The 21,898-nt window shown below is 36.2% G+C and overlaps 1 protein-coding gene across 2 annotated transcripts in view; it reads left to right on the top strand.

Annotated features, from left to right (window-relative positions):
* The window catches only part of Macrod2 (mono-ADP ribosylhydrolase 2), a 1,970,011-nt gene that overhangs the window by 1,042,620 nt on the left and 905,493 nt on the right, over positions 1-21,898 (top strand). The window lies entirely within an intron of this gene.

The following is a 21,898-nucleotide window of genomic DNA, read 5'->3' as shown; positions in this document are numbered from 1 at the left end:
TGAGAGCTGCTTCTTGTCTAGAAACCAAAGTGGTAAAAAGTGGGCAGCTTGCTGACCTGAAGACAGAGAAAGGACAGATGCTGCAGTACCGGGCTTCTTAGCACCCTAGTGCTAACTTGATAATGTGACTTACGTTGGTTGATGGAAGAATATGAGTGTATCTGGTAAAAGGTAGGTTGGTATGAAAGAAAGAGATAGAGTTCATGTTCTCTTAGATCCTAAGAATAAGACAATGTAAAGATCAATGGTCTTAGGAAAAAGAGGCTAGAGTGAATAGCTTTATATCTAGGTGTTTGAGAGGCAGGATTATTGGCTTTAGCTAATAAAACTACAGAATACTTAGTTAAACTTGAATATTAGCTACTAGATTTTCTAAAGTATTAGTATGTACTGTGTATTAATTAGGGTACATTTTTGTAAATATTACTCATTGCTTATTTGAAATTTTGATTTAGCTGGGCATCTTATATTTTATCTGGAAATCCTACTTTCAACACTCCTCAAGTCCCAAAAGGACTAGAAGTCAGATAATTGTGAAAATAAAATTTTTGATGTGATACTGGTTTAAGAAAATTCTTGGAATGGAAAGTTAAAGGTTTTGATATTTTCCTACATTAAGCTAAAAGATATTAAAAACTTAATGCACACTCTAATTGATTGTTACTTACTATGTGTTGACCTTACTATGTGTCAGATATAGTTTCAAGCCCTGGATACACAGTAGCAAGCAACACGGGTTCAATTCTAGTGATGTCTATGCTTGGCAAACAAAGAGAAGTGGAGGCCAAAGTGGGCTGTAAATTTTTTAAAAAGGTCATGGCTCTTGCCCCCGTCCTGGGGACTCATTCCTCCTACTTTGGGTGTCCAGTATTCTTCCAGAATGCCATCAAAATAAAAGGTCCAGTGTCACCACTACTGTTTCAGTTTTCTGTTTTCTGTCTACAGATCGAATTTGAGCATGTATTATGAACCAAAATTACTCAGCTCCACCCGATTTTATAGTCACCCCTGAGGATTCACAGAGGACTAGTACTAGTACCCCACAGATACTCAAAGCTGGGATGTTCAAGTTGCTTATATTCAATGGCACAGTATTTTTGTAGAGCCTATACACCTCCCATACACTTTCAATCTTGTATAGCCTAGATTACTTATGATGCTTAATACAATGTAAAAGCTACGTAAATAGTTACAATATAGTAACATTTAGAGCATAATGAGAAGAATAAAAGTCTGTGTATGTTCAGTATAAATGACTTTTTAAAAAACATTTTTGACCTCTGGTTGGCTAAATCCTTGGATACAGAACCCTCAGATATAGAAGGCTTCTTAGGTACAGAAGGTCTCTCTCTCTCTTTCTCTGTCTTTGTTTCTCTGTCTCTGTCTCTCTCCTTCCTTCCCTCTCTGTCTTTCTCTTTATCTATCTATTTCCATAGTCCACTTCTAAAAGGATTTGAAGCAGCATGAGTCACACACTTGTTGGTTAGTTTGGTTTTTTTTTTTTTTTTTGCCTTTTTCCTTTTTATCAGTACCAGGGATCGAACTCATGACTGCCTGCTTGCAAGGCAGGCGCTTATGCTGCTGAGCTAAATCCCCAGCCCCTGGTTAGTTTGTTTTTGAGATGGGTTCTCACTATGTATTCCAGGCTGGCCTTGCACTCATGGCAATTCGCTTGCCTCCACCTCCCTAGTGCTGGGATGCAGATGTGTGCTACAGTGCATGGCTGAGATCTTCCGCTGTAGTTCTTTGCCTGTATTATTCTATCAGTGAAAAACAGGATGAATAAGGAAGTCATGTTGGTTAAACTCACAGCTGACAGGACCATGACTTGAGATGTGGTGGAATAATGAAAATACAAAACCTTTAAAGTAAGAAGCATCAACTCTGGAACCTGAAAGTTGTAATATCACCATATGTGATGCTGTTAAGAACAAAGAAAAATAAGGAGAAACAAGAAATGCTTTAACTCCCACTCCTAGAATTTAATTACAGAATTGCTTCTTCCTTAGTTGCCTCTTCTACCTTCTGCAAGGGACAGAAAGTGAAAACAAATACAGATATTGAGTTGCAACTAGTTAAGATAACACATGTAATAAAAATGCTACCTCTCATGGAAGAATATATGGAATTTAATATGATAGGCTGGGAAGTCAGGGTCTATCAGTTATGGTTGATTGTCCATTTTCACTTGACTCACATTTCCAATGACTTATCTCTGGGGAGAGTATTATGTTTTCAACAAGACAAGCATTAAAACAGTTTGTACACATTCAAAGGGTATACTTGACAAGGCCTGTATCTGTGTCAGTCTTAGGAATGCACAAGTGTATGCATGTGTTTAGATGTCCATGCACAATGCAGGGCTACCTACACCAAGCCTGAACGAGTTGGTAATTTGGTATTTCCTACCATATGCTAACTATTCCTCATTGCTCTGTTTTCTTTTTCTCATCAATAATATTATTCTGTTATGCCCCAAGGGGTAAAATTAAAGTATTATGCCATGTACATACACAGCAGAATAAATTAAATCTATTGCCAACAGATTGAAGCTGCTCCACCATCCATGACCCATAGCTGTGATTATATTTCCATATTTTACTCTTGGAAATAATTTTACTAGTCTCTCAATGTTACTAGTTTTAGTCCTAGTTTCATTTTACTTTTGGTGATGAAACAGATTCACAAAAACTAAATATGATCATGTAAGTTTGGAAGGCTGGTTAGTAACAGTGTCTCAGGTCTGAGTTTGAGTTGTGACAGCCGGAGTGGGTAGGTACACCAGAGCCTGAGTATAGGGAACAGAAGGGGACCAACCAGAGTTGACACCCAGCTCTGTTTTACAAAACAAAAGGTGACATAATGCTCTCCTCTTCCAGCCTTCCTTTCTAGAAAGACAGGCACAGATATATCTGGAGATCTAAAATTCCCATGAGATGGAAATCTCAGACGAGCCTACTCTGATGCTCACCACTTCTTACCATGGTATTACCAAGTCCATGGAGTCGGGCTTTCGATGACCACATTGCCCAATCTAGTTTACATTCTAGGTTTTGCTTTTCAATCTTTTCATATTCATTTTTTTATAATGCAGAATCCCCTTATAATTTCTAATGGTTTTCATTCATTTGTTGACTATTCATTTAAATAAAAAACCACCTGGACTGGGGATGTGGCTCAGTGGTAGAGTTTTTATCTTGCATGCACAAGGTCCTAGGTTCAATTCCCAGCACCACAAAAAGAAAAGAAAAGAAAAAAAAAGCTTCTTATTTTTCATTTGCAGTAGTAACAGCCATTCCTTATGCATTTTTATGTTTGCAGGTCTTGAATAGTCACTGTACACCAAGCACTCTTATTGTCCCCCAACAAGGCTAATGCAACTAACCATTTAAAGCTGTGCACTTGCGCTTTTTGCTTATAAAAGCAGCTGTTTTCACAAGATACCAAGCCTTGTAGATTGCATCATGCCTTGCAGTACACTTGGCTTTCTTGGTGCATATGCTCGTTTCCAAATTTTGTGATGATTCAAGAGATTTGTTGTAGCCTAAGAACTCTGAATTAACCTCAGGCAATTTGAGCCCAGATTTCAACAGCCGTGTAGCATATCCAGTACCCTACTGCATAAAGTGAACTTTGCACATGACACGAATAACTGCATTAGGTTACTTTATGCTGCAGTTCACATCAGTTAATAAATGGAAAAACTATGAAAGACTGTTATGTTTTCTTCAGCATTTCTATGCACGAGGATGGGTCTTGACAAAATCTTAGAGGGTTGTTAGTTCGAGTTCAGGCAGAACCATGTAATTTCTATTGTGTCAGCATGACTGGACCACCTCTTCAAATTCCATAATGACAAAGTAACACAATATCTGCATTCATTCATCTGGCAGTGAGCTACTGGTATGACTGCATTATTTTCCCAATCAAGAAGTATCATTACATTCGTCTTCACTGAGTTATGTCAGGATTTTCTGTTCTAGTATTATATTAGAGAAGTAGCATACAATTTTATTTTCTTCAATATAAGCATATGAAATTTTGATATATTCCTAAGATTCTCTTGGGAAGATTTTCTTTTAAATAAATTTTACTGGATAGTTGTATTATACTATAAAATGAGTGATGTATTGAAGATAAGAAGGTATTAAGTAACAGTTTTGCAATAGTTAGCTGTTCCTGCAAAATAATCTCCAGAAATGTCCTGGGGTATATTACTGAGCATCATTTTCACCCACACAGCCACCATTCAGTTGAGGTGGTTGTGCTTCTGGCCTGAGGATTGAGGTTAGTCTACATGTTCTGGTGCCAGTTAGTGACCAGTGGATACTCAAGGCAGTGTTATCATGTCAAAGTTTTGCAGTTTCTAGAAGTGACAACAAGAGATGCCTCTTAGGACCTAGGCTCGGAACTGGCACAGTGCCACTTCTACCCATATTCCATTGGCCAAATCAAGTCATACCATGATGACTGCATCACTAGAAGAAATGCTTCGCCCATGACCATAACTTCCACTGTAAAAGTCCAGTGAACTATTGCTATGGCTTAGTTAGACTTTGCTCCCAAAGGTTCCTAGGCTATAAGGTTGGTCCCTAGAGTGTTGAGATGGTGGGAACTTTATGAAGTTTACCTTGCTGAAAGCTCCTTAGTTCATGGAGACTTCTTCTTCACTCTGGATTAATGTGAATCCCATGTGGCTGAGTGATGTGACAGGCGTTTTAAAGTGAGCCCACCCCCAAATGGTCCTCTTGTTTATATAAATAACTCGTTCCCTTTTTGTTTCTCCTCCGTATGGAAACACAGCCAGAGGACCCTTACTAGAACATTGGTGCCATGCTGCTTGGACCTCTAGCCCCCAGAATTATAAACCAAATAAACCTCTTTTCGTTGATAAGTTACTCAGCCTTAGGTGTTTCATTAAAACCACGAAAAAATGGACTAAGACAATTTTCAAATTTCAAGTTAAATTTTAAAATGAAAAGCATAGAAAATATAATAAAAATAGTGGGAGTATATGTAACAAAAATAAATTTGACAGACTGCTATCCATTTTATCCTAGTGTACATTTTATTTTCTGTTTTATCTCCTGTGAATCACAGACTCATGCACTGATAGTGTAGAGAAGGTTAATTCGGAACTTCATCAAGCAATGTAACTAATTTTTAATGCTTTATTAAATTGAAAATCATTCAAATTCATTTAAATTAATAAAGTTACATTAGTATTTTAATATTTTACTGACAAATGAATTGAAATACAATTTCATGATTTTCCCTATTGCTGGTGATTATATTTAGAAGGATTTTGTTTTTTGAAACATTATTAAAAATCCTTCTAATTTCTGTGCTTTATCAAAATGTTGTATAAATGTTATTCACACATTTATTTAATTAAGAATATTTTGATTTTTCAATTTATCCACTGATGATGAAGATCACATAAGTGTAGGAGATGGTCATGTATGAGAAAATAGGTATTTAATCAATGTACTCTTTACAAAATAGTTTTATAGTATTTTTTCACCAATGAAAGAAACTGAGTCTCAAAGAACACTCATCCAGGACCCGGCAGTCAACAAACCCTTGATGTTGCTGATCGTATTCTCAAAGATGAGACCAATATCAATAAACCAGGCTCTTCTCAGATGCCACACCACTGTTTAGGCTGACATAGTTGCAAGAAGTTCCATTTTGTTACCGTTATTTTATTTTGTTGTTGCTATTCTTTAATTTAGAATGTTAAATTTTAATTTTCCACCTTCTCTGGATAATTCTTTGCTAGTCAGAGGATACAAGATTATAATTTCTTTTACTCTTCTGATAGTATGTGGTTCTTTGGGAGATGGCAGATGGTCACTGAACAATTGTTCTTTGAGTGACAGCTAAAATATATGCCATGATTACCTGAGACTGACTGCAATGTGTATTGCATGTAGCTTAAACAAGCTCTTAATAGTACCTGTTAATGACGTTGAGCCTTTGATATGGGTAGAGCAAGTGCAGAAAAGCTGTGAAAACAAAGAAATGGGGAAATTTCTCTATTTTTCTGTGAGTGAAGCTAATCTTTTGTGGGGGAGGGAAAATAACCTACTATATTTATGAATAAAAAATAATGATTAGTGAGCTACCACTTTGCATTAAGTACTAAAACTCATACAACTACCAGAACCAAGGATATTACTTTTGAAAACTGACTATTCGGGAACAAGTTATGAATCTTAAAGAAAATAAGAAATGTGAATACCCAATAGAGGCTAAAATTTAAATTCAACAATTGTGGAAGTTTTGCAGTTTTTGATGGATTACCCACAGCTGACATGCTTTTACTTCATCAGAAGATAAAAGAACCATTTAGACCATTTGTATGTTATTAAAGTGAGTTGGAATTCCAGAAGACATCTGATTCCACTATATCAGCTGAAAGTGTCTAAAAAGCAGATGGTGTTTTAAACTGAAAGAGAGTCCTTGGAAAGATCTTGAGACGTGTAATTTATCTCAATGTGCGTTGCCCTCGGTGCTTCCTGCTTGATCGTCTCCCTGGCCTTCCTTCTGTTGTACAGTGTCTGGAGCACAGTAGGTGCTCAATAAGTTTGTTGGGAAGAGAGAATACAATCACGCAATGTCACTTGAAACCTTAGGGACAATATTTGCTCGGGTGTTGTATACTCAGTACTTTTCCTTTTTTGTCTGCACTCACACACTAAGAGACAAATAAATTATTGCTGCCAGTGTCGATTGTTGCCAGCTTGATTTGCATTGTATTTATTTTAAACAAATCTATTGTTTTTAGACATTGAGGTAAAAATACTGCCTCATAGAAAAACAGTGAAGCAGTATTGTAAATTAAAATTAACACCTTAGAATGAACATTAAGTGATTTCAGGGTTTGTTAATTTTCGAGTAAATCTCGTGCCTCAAGTTTTAAATTGCAAAATTCATAGCCTAATTTTTAGGCTCTGTAAAACATGCTGGTGGTTGACTGTGCTGCTGAAATAGAATTTTCGGGTGATTTAGCTGCACTTTTTCTGCTGTTAGGATTTTCATTCCACTTAGTTGATATCTAGTTTGCCCTATTTTCTGTATTTAAATGATTTTGAGGAGAAAGTACATTTGTTACTCAAATGTAAGATCAGTAAATAGTAATGTAACATCACTCCAAAAACATGATTTTAAAATGAGAAATACTTTCCTCTTCAATCACCATGGTTTAAATTATTAACATGATAATATAACATTTCCATACATGTAAAATGTAATGGGTCTTTTGACCACTTTGCTACATAAATTAAGAGTTTTCTGTATGTGGTTATCCATTTATTAATGAAAAACCATAGAAGTAACAATTTTGGTAGTCTATTGGAAGAAGATGTACAATATCATTCATAAAGCTTAGATTTAACCTGATACTTAAAAAATATTGTGTTGGACACATAACTCTATGGCTAATACATTTAAAGATAGATGGGACAATCCATCTTTCTCTAAATAGTCTGAACAGTGGATTCCAATAAGTGATGAAGGAAGGAATAGGAATATTTCTCCTTTGGGTTACCCTGACGAATAAAATTCTTTCCTAACAGTATGGGTAGAAACAGTATTTTTGTGATGGTAGTTTAGCATCTTGGGCTTCTTCCTACCTGTGGGCATATGACTTGAATTATTCTCCTGTTATTTCTCTCCTTCCTTGCATCAATCAATTGCTCAGGCTAGCCCCATTTAATAAGATTTCTGGTTTGAGTTGTGCCATCCCAGTATACAATCTGGAGTCTAGGAAAATGGTATGTCCTTTTATGAGGTTATTTTATTGAGAAGATGGGGCCTAATGGAGGTGTTTGTGTCAGGGGTTACCACTCACAGGAGCAGCCTAATGTTGTTGTCATTAGAGGGTGTTTGTTGTTATGGGAGTGTGGGGAGTGGGTTTGTATATCTTATTCCTCACTCCCATCCATTCATCACAGGCTGATGCAAGATAGAAAGCATCTGCCATGTGTCACCTGGATGATATTACTCCCTGCCTCAGATAGTGAGAAATAAGTTCTGTTCATTATAATCTACTTGGTCCATGGTACAATGTTATAGCAGCACAAAACAGACTAAAACACCCATGAAGTGATAACAAAGATGCACTTTATAACAATTTCTATTTGCAGACTCCGGTAAGACTATATGACTCTCACTACCTCTAAAGTTATTAGTTATAAGAAAATGTATATTATAGGGGCCCTGATTTAGCTCAGTGGTATAAGTGCCTGTCTGGCAAGTGCAAGTTTGTAAGTTTAATCCCTGGTGCCAAAATAAATAAATAAGTTATAAAAGATATCATGCCCAACCATTCTGGATAGAAACACACACTCAAAACTTTATAGTCTGCTAATTATAATTCAAGTTAATCTTTTAAAATAAGAAAACTGCATGAATTTTCTATAAACATCATGACTTGTACAATTATTTCAGATTTTGAATTCTCCTTCACTTAGATATACACACATAAGAGCACACAACATTTCTTCTCAATAGTTTAACCATACACAGGAGAAAGTGCTTGAGAAAATCCACCTCAGGATAATGTAACGAAAGAAAGAAGCACATTTTCCCTTGCATCGAATCAATAGCTGCACTTCATCTTCTGCTTAAGTCCCTCAAACTCTTAAATCGAGCCCTAGCTTTGTGCTGTTTGTTTAGTGGGGTGGATGGGAGGCTTGAGCACGGGCTCTTCACATGGAGTGCTCACAAGGGAAATAATATTTTAAAGAGTGTTTGAGTTCACAGGTGTAGACTATAAAAACTGAGAAGTTTTGTTTTTCTAAGATCTAGTATTTATGTCCCTTGTTAAAGAACTATTTGTCATATAAACTTGTTTCCTGCCCAATTCAGTTTCATTAAAAAGTGATGTGCTTTTAGAAATGATGCAGAAAATATTACTAGGAAAATTATAGCAAATGGCATGCCCACAGTTTATAGTCCATTAAAAAACAATCTGGATCTTTGTTTTACCATGAAAATGCAATGAATCACCAAAATCTGATGTATTCCAATGATTGAAATTCATTTCAATTGTATACATTGTGATATTATGAAATATACATTTGGTCTTATTCCTAGTTTCTGGGCATATAAATCTTGAAATCCTTGGAGTTTCCAAGTTATATGTATTTTCATATGCTAGTGAATGGCAGATGAGCTATGGCCCGAGACCTTCAAGGTGAGGTTGATCACTGCAGAGAACAAGGCATGACCAGAGGCGGGAACTTTCCCCTCTGCCTCTAACCTTTGAACGGGAGGTAAGGGTGGAGTTGTTTACTGGTGGCCAATGATTTAATCAATTATGCCTATTTATTGAAATTTCCAGAACAGGGCAACTCTTGCCATCTATTTATCTGTAGCTTTTGTAGTATTCTCCATAATAAATCAATAAATCTATTGCCCCACTCTAGTCACTCTAGCAAATTAATTGAATCTAGAAAGGTGGTCATGGGATCCCCAATTTATTTTATGTTTAAATTTTTTATTTATTTTTAATTTTTTGAGAAAGGATCTTGCTATGTGATCCTCCTGCCTCAGCCTCCCAAGTGCTGGGATTACAGATGTGCATCACCAGGCCCACCCTAAATAAGTAAACAAACTTAACTGTAAAATGTAGGTGAGTTCACTTTAATATTCTTTCAGCTTTTCTGTATGCTTGAAAATATTCATGATGAAAAGATGAAAAAAACACCAAGTATAAGAGGAGAGTAGTAGACTACTCTGATGGGCATTTGATTTTCCTATAATATGACAAAAAAGTGTGAAAAATTCTAAGAAAATTTGTATTTATTCATTTGCTTCTTCACATGATCAGAAAAATAAAGACACTTAATATTAGGGAATAAAGTTTATTGTGCACCATCAGCAAATAACAGAATTTCCAACTCAAATCGACTTAAATGTAAAGAAAGTTATAATTATTAAGAGGAAAACCAAAGTTAGGAGCAACATCAGAGTTATTTAATTCAGTTCCTCAGACATGCTGTCAGGGATGCAAGTCCCTGCTGCACTGTTTCTGGCACCATCTTGACAGAGCTCCTTCCTCTCCACCACAAGATGGCTGCCAGCAGTCCTGTCCCAATCAGTTAGGGAAGAATGATGGCTTTCTCTTCTCAGTTACCTGAGTAAAGTCCTGCTTATGTCTTTTATTGTCTTAATTGCTATTAACCTGCTGGTGTCTGAATTGACTAAGGTAAGAGGATGGGAAAACAGAGATTATGATTAGCTCAGGTTCATTTTGGTAGAGGAGAGAACATTATGAGCACAGGCTCACAAAGAGACCAAGAAATCATCCAGAAACACGGGTATGGAGCACTTAGTGTAAAAAGCATATGCAAGATATTCTTAAGAAAAATCTATTGGCAGAATATGTTCTGAAAGAGAATTACATTATGAAATAATTTTTTATGCTTATAAAAGAAACATGTTTGGTATAAAAACTATTTTTAAAAAAGACCAAACACACATATATACAGACATGCACTCCAATACACACTTATATATAACCTTACCACTTAGAAATAATCAAGGTTAGTATTTTAGCATTGACTTGAAGTAATTGTTCTGCTAGCATGTATGTGTGCATGTATATATGTTATATACTTATTACGATAATAGTTTTACAAATTTGTTTTAATGGAGAAGTTTCCATCTCATGAAAATCCAACATTTGTACAAATATTACTATACTGTAGAATATTTAAAGATTTTTTTTTGCTTTGCAATTAACAAGGCAATAAACAGTTTTATAGTAAATCATTATTCAAATAGTAACTAAAATTTTTATTAGCAAACATTTTAGTTACTATAAAATTAAGCCAAACTATGTAAAGATAATTAATGTGCAATATATACTGATTTGTTAAGCTTGTCTTACACCTCTATTTGTGTGATGATTCTATGTGTTCTAAATATTACTGTCATTATTTGACAGTAACACGTTGCTTTCATACTTTGAGCTACAGTGGGCTCTCCAAGACACAGAGTTACAAAAATTCATTTTTAAAATCATTTATGGTCTTTGTCAACATTTTGCTGGTTTCCTTTCTTTGTTAGCATTTTTACATGACATGAATACAGGTAGGGACTTCCAATGTACTTTTTCTTCCTGCTTTCTAAATCTACTTGGTATTTTTTTACCTAATGTTTTCATAGTTTTAGGAGGTAAGTTGTAAACCTTCCTACATGAAACTCACACATAAAGGCGTGCAAATACTTCATACAGAGGTGAAGTAATGAATGAATAAAATGATGGAATGAGGAAAATGAGTGAGAATGCAATACCTGGTAATTCAGGATAAAATTTGCTGTGACCTTACTAAGTCCATAAAATTTGAAAATTACTTGGTAAAAGTGTTTTATAGGTTTTGGCATTTTAACGATGTTTACTGTGTTTTACAGGAGACAAAGGATTTTGGTCTCCTGAAGGCCAGAATAGGGAGCAATTGTGCATACAATTATGCTATTAAGTTATTAAAGGTAGCAATAAATTTACACAAAACAGACTTTGAATTATCTTAAACTCTACTTAGCTAAAACGTTAAAAAAGGACAAATAACATTACACAACTCTCTGTTTTGTTTTTAATCCACCTTCATTTCCCACTTGGCCACATTATTTTCTTCTTATGTAAACAAGAGTTATGAATTTTCTTTCTAATTTAATAGTGCAAGGCTTGATGTTCGCAGGTAAAGGATCTTATGATTCAACTTTATGACATTAGAAGAGAAAACTCATCTATCCAGGTGTGAGCAAGTTGGAGGAAAAAAGTTGTTTCATTTCTAGAATCATATTTTTAGTCTCAGGACTGAAAGTATTAGGAAATAATATATATGAAAGCTTCTTGAAGGGGTAAAGCACTATATAAATGTAAAGGATTAGTATTAGTAGTGTGGTAAATCATTTCTCTGAAGCTTGGTGTAGGCCATTTATATTTTTTAAGTAGATGAATAGAAGAAAAATATGTTTTACTCTAAGAAGGCCTTATTTTTTACTCTAGAGCACTTGAAGCACTTTTCCCGGTTTAACTTGATTAATTCCTATTTCATCCTGGTAAAGGAGATTGGGGGCTCACATTGCATTTTATGGGTCTCGCCTACTGTAAATTTCAGACATACAGATGTTATTTCTTACTGATGCAGAGGACAAGACTTTGGCTTAATTATTCATTTTGTCACTGAAAGTCAGATGGACTCACTAGAGGCTCCTAGAAGGCAGCCCTCCACTTCTGCATGGTGGGCACTAATCAGGCCAGGCAGTGTCTCCCACCACCTGCAGCAGAGCAGGGGCAGGAGGGAGGAGATCTGGGAAAACTTACTAGGCTCGGTGAAGGGAAAGGGCGCCCAAAAACATGCTCGCCAAGTCCTTGCTTTCCAGCTTTCACTTAGAGTTTATATGATTTTATTTTATTTCAGAAAACTAATTATGGAACATTCCAGGACTCTCCATAAAAGGTGCACTTGGGGAGTTTATCAGGTCCTGGGGAATCATAAGAAAAGGATCCATCTAAGAGGAGGAGTAGAACAGAGTTAGGGGCCGCAGAGCCTGCCAGCTGGAGAAATAAATGCTTAAGCGGCTGCAGAGCCCTGGGAGATGAGGCCCTGTGTGGAGGTTCCCAGCTTGTGTGTGCGCTTTCATCCTTGGGATGCCCTAGACTTCTGCATGCTTCTCCAAGGTGCCTTTCTCTTTGTAGTCCAAGGCCATTCGTTGCCAGCCTTCCTGGTGTCCCTCACATTGTCCACGAGTGCCAGGGACAAAAAGGCAAATCCTCATTTCTATATCAGGTCCACGTGGAAACCAAGGCACAGGACAGTTCACTGCTAGGACACCAAAGTAAAAGCAGGTAGGATTTTTCTTTCTTTCCTTTCCAAAAATTTTTACTTCTTAAGTGACATTTGAAAGATGTGTTAACCAATATACTGGGTTTTGTTTTTTTTTTTTTTAATGTCAGCGTTTCCAGGCTATGTGCATTCTTGTTTAACTGAGCAATCATCTGGGCCTATGGGGAAGAATGAGGCCTAGTGAGCCACAAGTTCTAGTTCCCCTGCCGTCCCCCGACCCCTTCATTTTCTGTTGTCAATGAAGCTGGGCTCTCCCTGAGGACCTGGTCCCTTTGTGACTTTCCCACCTGGGTCTGTTTATGACTCTCATGCAGGTCCTGGAGAAAGGACTTTATTGTGTTGCTACTAAGTATCATTTTCTGATCATTGTTCCTCCTCTACTGGAAAGCAAAAAGCCAGATCCTTGGAACTAACTTATGTTTGTTTGTATGTCCTCAGATTATACCACCAGAGTTAACCTGTTTGCCTCCCATTTGTGTCCTAAACAAATCATAGGTTTGTCCCCTCACATCCTATGACTGCTACTGTAATTCTTGGTGACTTCAATAAACACTGGAAAGTTCTTGGCTGGTCCGCCCATCGCCTGACCTGACCTCCTTGGACCTTACTTGCCTTCTTTCCTGCTCATTCATAGTCACTTGCTGCTTGACTGTACTCTACTTATTTTATCAAGATTAGTGTATGTTTGCAATATTAGTAATTATGTTCACCTTGGGTAATTGGTACATATACACATCAATACTGATTATGTTTACTCTCCTCCCTTACTATCCCCTGCTTCTTTCTGCAGTCTTCTTTATGTCTCCACAGTCTATCTTGTTATTTCCTACCATCCTTTTTATTTTGCTCTTTGAATTATTTATATTTTGGTAAGAGAAGCTGTGTGATCTTTAAGCTCCTGTGTTTGATTTATTTCACCTAGCATGATTTTGATCACATTCTTCCTGATTGTACTAAATGAACCAGCTTCATATCGGTTTTAAGCATCTCACTCTTTGACTACCACTTCTTGGCTCTGCGACTCATCACCTGAATCCTGCAAGGTGTTGACATCCTTTCACAGCTCTCCACACTTCAGCCTACTGCCACTCACCATCCATCCTCTTCTTAACATTCCCACTTCCCTAGCAGAGAACTCACAGGCCATTGTAATATATCTCCAGAGATAACATTCTCAGCTATCTGGACACCTTCATTCAAAATTGCCTACTCTCATCAAGTCTTCCTCTCTCCTTCCTCTTCACTTATTTCCAGGCTTGGGAAAATTCACATGCTGTTGTCTCACTGGGCCCTTAGCCTGGTGAGAGTCTATCTACACTTACCCTTGTTCCTCACTTGTCACCAAGATAAATACTTTACACGGTCATCAAACACTGACCTCTACTCAATTTGCTTTTTCTCAGGTATTCCCTGAGAAAACAGAAGCCATTACATGATGGCTTCATTTTTAAACTGCTAAATATATCAACATCTTTACTCCTACATCCTTGGCCCTCTCTCGCTCAGTGAGTTTCTTACGCTTCTTCCAGTTTTTCTTTTTTCTCCCTTGACCCTAATATTTATTTTTCATCATAAAAAAAGAGGGAGACATAAAAAAACGATATTTATGCCCTCCCTTCAGCCACTGTCCCATATCTACAGAATAAAACTTCTCAACAGTCTCATCTCTGTTATTTCTCCATCTTTTCCAACCACGCTGGAACTCACTGGTCCACTGACAAATGAGTTGTTGACATTACCAGTGAGGTCACCCGTGAGTTCTGTCTTGCAGAATCTGACAGAAGTTCTCTAGCATTATCATACTACACCTTGTAGTAGGGCTTCATACGATGATTGTATCTTCCTCGTTCCTTTCCCTTTGGCATCCTTCATTCTTATTTTTCCTCCTTCATCATGTGCTTCTTACTTTCTTCCACTGGTTCCCTTTAAGTCTTGGAGTTCTTATGGGCTTAGTTCTCAGATTGTTTTTTCTTCTCTATTGCTGCTTGCTCTTAAATGGTATGTATTCTAGGCCTGTAATTTTTAATATGGTTCATGTGCTGAAGAATTTGGCTCTTACCTGTTCTTTATATTCCAGACTGAGTTGCATGCTTGTTTATTTTGCATTTATTTATACCTGGAAATTAAATATGAATCACAAATATATCATATCCAAAAAGAACTACAAATTTTATCTAAAGTCACCATTTCCAAATCTCATTTTCAAAAATTATGAACTTTCTCAATTTGAGTGTGCAGAGTATTATTGGGAGTGGGGTGCTGGGGAGTGGCCAAAGAACCGAATCTGGACCCCTATATCTGGATTTATTCACCCACTGGATATTAGGAGTGGGAGAAAAGTCTGTAAAAAATGGAAAAGTTAATTTATTTGCAGTCTGACAAAAATGGGAGGGCAGCTAGTCTGCCCTCATCTCCAAGGCAAAGAAGTGCTCCAGTTGATACAGAGAGTAGAGCAAAAGCCAGGAAACAGACCCCTTAGCTTTAGCCAGGAAATCCATGCACCAGAGAGCCCAGAAGGTGTTGACAGTCTGAGCCTATTAAACCAGGTTTTGCGCCCAGCATGAGGAAGCTGAAGAAATAGGAAAAAAAAAATTGTAATTTTATAGATTTGTTTTAACATCTCATCCTCAAGAGCAAAGAACTCTGAATGGACCCATGGGTTCTCCCAATCGATTTCCATCTCTGTTTTTGTTGTCCTCTCTCTCATCCTGCATCTCTCTCTCTCTCTCTCTCTCTCTCTCTCTCTCTCTCTCTCTTATTCTCCACATACTCTCCAGTAGCAAATCTCAAAAGAGACATTCAAACATATCTCTTTTGAATTGTTTCTTATTTATCCCACTAGAATGGAAGCTTCCAATGTTAGGAACTTTGTTGTATTTGTTCCTTGTCTCCCCCATTCAGAATATGAGTTGGCAAACTATGAGCCACTGGGAAAATTCACTCTGTCACTGAACGTTTTTTTTACATTTTTAAATGGTTACTTGGTTTTAAAATAAAAGTTTATGATATATTAAAATCCTATGAAAGATGAATTTTAGTTTTATTGGAATATAGCTATTTTCATCTTTTTATATATTTTCTATTGCTTTTTTTTCATTACAACAGCTAAGTTGTGACAAAGATTTTGATGGATTATCAAGCAGAAAATATTTACCATCTATCTGTCTTTTTATAGAAAAGTCTTCTATCCTAGGTTAACACATTTCATAGTACCATATCCTTAACTTCTTATTATTCCTTCCAATAAAAATCTGAGAATTGATTTTGTGTTTCAGTCATGTGTTATTTTCACCTAACTCCTAGGTGGCAGTTGGATAAGCCTGGGAAGTGCCTGTCTCTGATTCTAAAGAATGGAAAAGGCTTAACTCCCTCTGATAGGATTATTTCCAAAAGATGAGAGAGAAGTATAAAACAAAAGAGGCCTTTATTCTGAGAACACGGAGAGAGAGAACCCACCACGCCCCCCCCCCCCCCCAGCGCTGGAGTCTGGCTTTATCTCTGGTGGACTCTTGGCGTGGGGGTATATAAGTAGCCTAAGCTTAGGGTAGTGCCCTAAGGCCATTAGAGATGCACACGTATCTCATTGGCACACGTTTGGCACCAGGGGTAGATTCCTAAGGGTGGAGGGAGATAGAGTCACAGGTAAATCTCTAGGGGCAGGGGAGATAGGAGCTTCCTGGTTCCGGCTGAGGCTTTCATGGCTACAGTGTCCCGTGTGGGCCAAAATCCTTTCACCCTCCAAAACATATGGACTAAACATTGGAGAGAGGCAGTTTCTTAAGGATAATTAAGATGCTGCAACCAGAATAAGGATCCAGAATCTTTAGTAGGAGGAACAGATAGTTGTCATCTGCCTGGACCCTCTTGTTCTTTTGAAAGTGGCAAAGTCCAAACTCTGTGGCTTAATGTTTCTGAGAATTAAATCTTTTGAGTGATAGGTCATACTCAGAATGTATTACAATGGAGCACATCCACATGGAAGCTTTGTCTACAGTATTTTTAATTACAATATGATTGTTAAAACTAATGAAAGGTAAGAGAATCAGATTGAAATTGAAAACTGTGAAGCATACAGAGATGCAATGAAAAGAATTGTTCCATTTGTTATGGTTATGTTGTCATCAACCAGCTGAAGGCTATAGCCTCTCCCACTAGGTTACCTTGGAATTAGACACTTGTTATGTTGTGTGTTATTGTTGTTTTGTCTTCTGCATTGAAAGTTGTTCTTGAAAACTTTCAAAATCTCTTCCAACTCTGAAGTTCTTAAATGTAAATAAGGATTCGTCTAAGGAAGCAAAACTACTATAAGTATTGTGGGATAAGGAAGTGGCTATAAAACTAAGATCCCGGCAAGGCTTGATGGTGAACACCTGTAATGCTGGAACTCCGAAAGACTGAGGCAAAAGGGTCAGAACTTTGAGCCCAGCTGAGGCAAATAAGCATCCTAAACTACCAATTTATCCCATATTTATCCTTTCATTTTCAGCCTGAAATGGGACAAGAAATGCAGTGACCATTAAGTTCAAATTAGTGAAGAAAGCTTTGTTGATCGTTCACATAAGTGGCTTGATTAGGTTTGGAGATTGAGAATGTGTATTATTTTAACCTTCTGACTATTTTTCCTCTCTTTTATAAAGTTCTATTACAAACTGGAATTCTGAATATAAACAAAATAATTTAAAAGGTGTTACAATCTATATTATTTTAAATATAGTTTTAAAAGGAGATGTATTGAGTATAAAATTACTCATAATATAGAGAAATAATTCCTGTGTCTCGGTAAGAAAAGAGTTTCTAAGATACTTTCTCTTTCTTTCTTTCTTTTCTTTTCTTTTCTTTTTTTTTTTTTTTTTTTGTACTGGGAATCGAACTCAGATCTTGCACTTGCCAAGCAGGTGCTATGCCTCTGAGATTTCCCTGGCCCCTCTAAGACTCTTAAATAAATATGAAGGCTAAGGAAATAGGCTATATTATTTCAAACTAGCACCTTCTTCTAAGAAAAATGGAGCGACTGCATTTCTGCTTAAAATCATTTGTGTTCCCCACCCCCCAAGAGGCTTCTATTAGTTCATTTAATATCACTAGAAGAAAACATCTGAGGCTGGGTCACTACACAAATGTATTTCATTAGTTGTCAGATTTCAGGAGTTGGGCTCACTCATTTATAACAGCCCTCTTGTGGGACCAACTGATGTCCTAAGAGAACGGTGCTAATTCCTTCTGAAGCACACCCATGACCCCATGAAACCAGCACTAGGCTCACTTCTTAAAGGTTCTATTCCCCCCTCTCAGAATCAACCACTAGGGCCCAATCTACTGGCATACTTACTTTAGGGGGCACACTTAAACTGCTTTATAACCCTAGCAGGGATTAGACATATCTACCAGTTCCATGTGACCAGCAATTCTAACGTGTAAGCCCTGCAAGTAGTATTGGCCACATAACTCGCTTTGACCAGCAGAATACAAAAAGGCCTGGTGAACACTACATCCAGAGAAATCTTCAGAAGCATCACACTCTTTCCATTACCACTCTTCCTTTTCTTCTATACCACAGGAGCATCCCATCTATCTACTGGGCAACAAGTCAGCCTGTATGCAGGAAAATATATGGGGCAGCACCACAGCTGGCCCACAGCCACCAACATGCAAGATTGGTGCTAAATACAGGCATACTATTTTTACTTATAAACTGCCAAATAATGGAGCCAGTTGTACAGCAGAAACTAACCCAGAAGGTAGAAAGAAGTAATTTACCAAACTGCTGGTGACCACTTCTGTAGGGTTCTGATTGCATGCTATTTTGATTTTCTTACCTTTTTTGTGTTTTCCTGTTATCTATATCATGAATAATTGAGAATGCAGAAAAAACAATCTATTTTCTTTTAAACATACATTCAGTTCTTTCTTAATAATACAGATTTGAATTAAATTGCAGAGTAAGTTAAATTAGCACCAATCTTTGAACAAGGATATGAGGCTCCTCCAGGGCAATCTTGGAATGTGACATTTTAAAAGATCATCACCCTTCAAGTTGATCTGGGTATTCAGTTGAGTACCTAATCAAAACTGCTGGTTTTGCAGAAATTCACAAGTTGATTTTAAAATTCCTGTAAACTCATGAGACCCAGAATAGACAAAACAATCTTGAAAAATAACAGAGTTGAGGGATAAACTTCATGAACTCAAACTTACAGTAGTCAAAATAATGTAGTACTAGTATGAGAGTAGAAGTATAGGTCAAGGGAATAGAATTGGTAGTTTCCAAGTGAACCCTTATATTCATGGTCTACTGTTTTTCAACAAAGGTACTAAAGTAGTAAGGAGGAAAGAGGAGAATATCAATCTTTTCAGCAATAGTTTTGGAGTAAGTAGATATCCATAAGAAAATAATGAAGTTGGAGTCCCTATCATATCATATATAAAATTAAATAAAAATGCATTAAAGATGAGTAAAAACTAAAACTAGATTAGAAAATGTAAGAACACATTACATGACTTTGGATTAATGGGAATGAATTAATAATTTTGGGAATATTTTTCAGAAATGAAGCAAAGAATGCATGCAACAAGGATTAAAAAATAAACTGAGCTTCATTAACATGAAAACTTTTGTGCTTTTAATGCTTCAAATGACACAAACAAGAATGGGAAAAGCTGGTACAGATTTAGGGAAAATATTTTCAAGTCGTATATGTGATTATGAACTCACAGCTAGCATATAGAAAGAACTCTTACAATTCAATAATGCAAAGACAGTTTTAATTATGAAGGGGACAAGAAATGAGATTATATAACCGGAGGAACTGGTATGTCTTTAGGAAGACATCTATTTAAGGAACTAACCCAATAGTAAACTTATTTCTTAGTAGGTTTACAAATTTTTAATCTAAAAGTTGAAATAAATCAGTAACTTCTTATTCATCCTGTGAATTACAGTTGCTCCACTTATGGCTTACTGGCTTACGTATGGCATGTTAACTTTTTTTTTTAGCTCATTTCTTTGGTTCACATATGTCATCAATTTTCAGTGCATTCAAATCTTGCAAACTTCACTCAATTAACATGATTCAAAATAAACTACTGTGAACTGAGTCAATAAAACCTTCAAAGCACTATATTGGGTCTTGCAGAATTCAGAGGTGAATACACACACACACACACACACACACACACACTTTTTGTTTTTTCATTAAGGAATACATAATTTGCAAGTTGGCTCTCAGAACATTAGCATCAATATCAGATGAACATAATAAGTAAATTCTCAAGATCTCCCCCACCAATATCTGCTGAATCAGAAATTCAGAAATATTTTTTAATAAATATCATTGATCTTTTAAAAAATTTACTTAGGAAAAAAAACAAAACAGACGAAGGGTAGAAATAATACATAATTTCAAAAAAATAAACAGTAAGAAATCACTAGTTGATAAATTACATATTGTCCTCTTACAAACAGTTGTTCAAGTTACAAGAGTAAAGTACACAAAGTAGACATTCAAACAGTGAGACTGCAAAGAGTTCTGTTCAATGATCCAACAAAACCTAGTAATATGGGTACCAATCCTACAAACTTAAACATACATGGAGTTATATCTTTTAGAGCCCTTTCTATTCCTCTCTTTTTTACAACAGCAATTACACATTTGGGGTTTTATTACTCCTACATTTCTTATTACTTTTTACACTAGAGGCACAATATGATATTTATTTCTATTTGAGGAAAATCTCAAGTTGACTCCATTTACCTATGAAGGCCTCAAGATCATCCTTTTTACAGCTGAGTAATATTCCATTGTGTAAAAATAACACATCATTTTCATCTACTCTGCGGTTGATGAGCATCTTGGTTATTTCCAAATTTAGCTATTACATTGTGCTGCTATGAACATGGGTGCACGTATATCACTGTGATATGACCTTTTCAGTTTTTCAGGGAAAATATCCAGGAGGGGAATAGCTGGATGACAGGAATTTCCAATCTTAGTCTTCTGAGAAATCTCCATACTGATTTCCATAGTGGTTGTACCAGTCTACTCTCCCACCAAAAGTGGAGCAGTGTTCCTTTCTCCCCACAGCCTCTCCAACATTTTTAAAAAAATTATTTAAAGAGAAAAGGAAAAAATAGAAAAAGTGTACAAGTAATACAGAATTTCAAAAAAAAAAAAACAGGAAATAACTAGTTAATAGATTACATATTGTCATCTTAGAAATAGTTGTTCAAGTTACAAAATTAAAGCATACAAAGTGGACATTCAAACAGAGAGACTGCAAACAGTTCTGTTCAATGATCCAACAAAAGCTCAGTAACATGGTTATCTATCTTATACACTTAAATATACATGCAGTTATATCCTTTAGAGCACTTTGTGTTCCTCTCTTTTTTACAATAACAATTACACATTTTTGGGTTTATTACTTCCACAGTTCTTATTACTTTTTTTTGAAGAGAATAAAATCAAATGTGACATAACAAAACAGAGTCAGTCAAATCAAAAGGATGGACGTAATGCATGATGTAAAAACAAAATACAGGGTGATCAACAATGATCACCATAATGCCTCTTGCTATCTTAAAAAGAGTTGCCTATATCATCAGGTATAATAAAATTGAACAAAACAGTACAGAACAAAACCAATGAAACCGAAACATTGGAGACATTAGAGGACTTCAAAAGAAGATAATAGTCAAACCAGAATGGGCATCGTAGTGAATCTTATTGTCTTCAAAGTAGTAGCCTATACCCTCAAACTTGATACTATCAAGCAAAACAGAATGGAGTAAAATCAGTCAAAATAAGATGGTGAGAGCAATACAGGGCTTCAAATCAAGTTAATAGGAAATCAAAGTGGTTACTGTAATATATCCTGCTATTTTTTATTTAATTTTCCCTTAATTAAAAAAATAAAAATAAAAAATAAATAATATAGAAAGGAGATAGAGATAAAAGAAAACATAACACGACAGCACAGGTCAGAACATAACAATTTAAGCAACATAGTGTTTCAACACAAGATATCCCGACATAACA

Source organism: Cavia porcellus, unplaced genomic scaffold (genome assembly GCF_034190915.1).
Source record: "Cavia porcellus strain 051 isolate PalLab524CR breed Dunkin Hartley unplaced genomic scaffold, mCavPor4.1 scaffold_5, whole genome shotgun sequence".
Lineage (NCBI taxonomy): Eukaryota > Metazoa > Chordata > Mammalia > Rodentia > Caviidae > Cavia > Cavia porcellus.
Note: the sequence above shows the minus strand (reverse complement) of the source record. Positions and strands in the feature narration are given on the sequence as shown.